The following is a 2,453-nucleotide window of genomic DNA, read 5'->3' as shown; positions in this document are numbered from 1 at the left end:
CGCGCCGGAGTGTGAATCACACAACTTGATAAGTGACGGTTTGTCCGCCATGATGGAAGATACAACGGTTGCTATGTGTAGATAGATATATGAGAAATATATAAACAAATTTTTTATTATTTGATGTATTATTACTGGATATTAGAATTTAAAACCATGATCTCCCTACCCAACCCCCCCCCCCCCCCCCCCCACCTCCGATGTACAGCCCTCACCCAACCCCACCCCACCCAACCAACCTCCTCCAATGTACAGTTTCTACGCCAAATGTATATACACTCCTTTTCTGGACACTTTTGTATCACAAACAGTACTGTATTTGCAAATCTGATATGTCATAAATGTATAGATGTAGCAGTACTGTCTATCTGTATGTCATGTATGTCATATATGTTATGATGAATTGAAAATGGGGGACCCTGATGTAAACAAGACGAAAGTCTTTCTCTGGTCTGCATCCCCTTAACAATTGTATGTATTGAGCTGTACTGTACTGTACCCATTCTGCAATCTGTTAATAAACTTTTCAATCAATCCAATCTTTCGATTCAGAATGTATTTTATCCGGCTCCTAAACCGTTGTCGATTTGTAGGCAACAACAACTATAGCCTACATAGATAAATAAAACAAATGAAAAACTCTACAGTGTAAATAGCAGCAGTGTGTGTGGTGTGTAAATCACTTATGGTGCTTTTTGCTTTTTTCATTAATTGAAAATGGGGGACCCTGATGTAAACAAGACGAAAGTCTTTCTCTGAGCCGTACTGTATTGTACCCATTCTGCAATCTGTTAATAACATTTTCAATCAATCAAGTCTTTTTGCCCGGTGGAAGTAACTGTTCAGTGTTCTCTTGGATGTGGACCTTTCCAAACCATGCTGTGGTGCATCCCATCAGTATACTCTCCATGGTGCCTCTGTGGAAGGCCCTCAGGATGTGTGGCCCCATGCCAAACCTTTTCAGTCTCCTGAGGTGAACTAACACTCAACACTTTGATGAACATTGTTACTCGGCTGATAGAGTTGTACCCTTCCTGTTGACAAAACTTGTAAGTCGCTTTGGATAAAAGCGTCAGCAAAATGTAAAATGTAAACTCCCCAGTCCAGCTCCTCTGTGATGTGAACTCTGAGGAACTTGAAGCTGTCGACCCTCTCCCCTGCAACCCCGTTGAGGTGGATGGGGTCATGCTCGGCTCCTCCCTGCCTGTAGTCAATGATCAGCTCCTTGGTCTTGTCACCGTTGAAAGTGAGGTTGCTTCCCTTCACTTTCCCAGGTTCTCAACCTCACTCTTGTACTGACTCATTGCAGTTGGTGATCCTAATTTATGCAAATGACATGTCGTCAGCTTGTGACTGCAACTTGTTCCTGTTTGCGGACGACTCAGCCCTGCTGGTCTCTGACAAGAACAAGTTACAGGTTGAAAAAACCCTCAGCTCGGAACTAGGCAGAATCTGCATATGGCTCGCTGATAACAAACTATCATTACACATGGGCAAAACAGAGTCCATTCTCTTCGGTTCAAATAACAAACTCAGCAAGACCGACGGCTTCTCAGTTACAGTGGGTGACAATATTGTCACAAGGAAAGATGAAATTACCTACCTGGGTTCCATCCTAGAGGCTAATCTCTCCTGTGACAAAATGGCATCCAATGTAATAAAAAAAGTCAACCAACAAACTCGATTCTTGTACCGGATCTCCTCTCTGGTAAACAAGAATACCCTGAAGACTCTGGCAGGAGCACTCATTCAGGGGTACTACGACTATGCTTGCACCTCATGGTACCAAAGCACCTCAAAGGCGCTAAAAACAAAATTACAAACATCTCAAAACAAACTGGTCAGACTACTGCTTGACCTTACTCCTAGAACCCACCTCACCCCTGCCCACTTTGACAACCTAGGATGGCTTAGAGTAGACGACAGAGTACAGCAACTTGCAATGGGCCTGGTCTACAAGATACACTACACGACCAAGGTACCCATGTACATGGCAAAATACTTCCCAAAGGTCAGTGAATACCACGATCACAACACCAGAGGGAGCTCCACAAATCATGTTAAACCCAGATTCGGCTCAAATAAGGGACTAAAAACGTTTCGCAATTATGCCACATCAATGTGGAACGCCCTACCCAAAGCTGTAAAGGAATGTGGATCACTACCCACTTTCAAAACCTCTCTCAAGGGACACCTACGGGAGACTGCAATTCAACACTGGCCCCTGTAAATATCCTAACCCAACCCCCTCCAATGTACAGTCATTTACCTAGTATGGTTTTGTCAATAGTCCAATGTACAATTTTGTTTGTTTGTACAGTGTCAACTCCCCCCCCCCCCCCCCCCTCAATGTACAGTTTTGCTTGTTTATACAGTGTGCCCCCCCCCCCAACCACCTCCAATGTAAATTACCCAGTATGGTTGTCAATATCCCAATGTACCCAACCCCCCCC

At 44.1% G+C, this 2,453-nt stretch overlaps 1 pseudogene across 1 annotated transcript in view; it reads left to right on the top strand.

The window, feature by feature from the left end:
• LOC311233335 (sodium/calcium exchanger 1-like) overlaps nucleotides 1–2,453 on the top strand; it is a 194,989-nt pseudogene that overhangs the window by 5,180 nt on the left and 187,356 nt on the right. The gene's annotated exons all lie outside the window — the stretch shown is intronic.

This window comes from Notolepis coatsorum, assembly GCF_963971535.1.
Source record: "Notolepis coatsorum genome assembly, chromosome: 8".
NCBI lineage: Eukaryota > Metazoa > Chordata > Actinopteri > Aulopiformes > Paralepididae > Notolepis > Notolepis coatsorum.
Note: the sequence above shows the minus strand (reverse complement) of the source record. Positions and strands in the feature narration are given on the sequence as shown.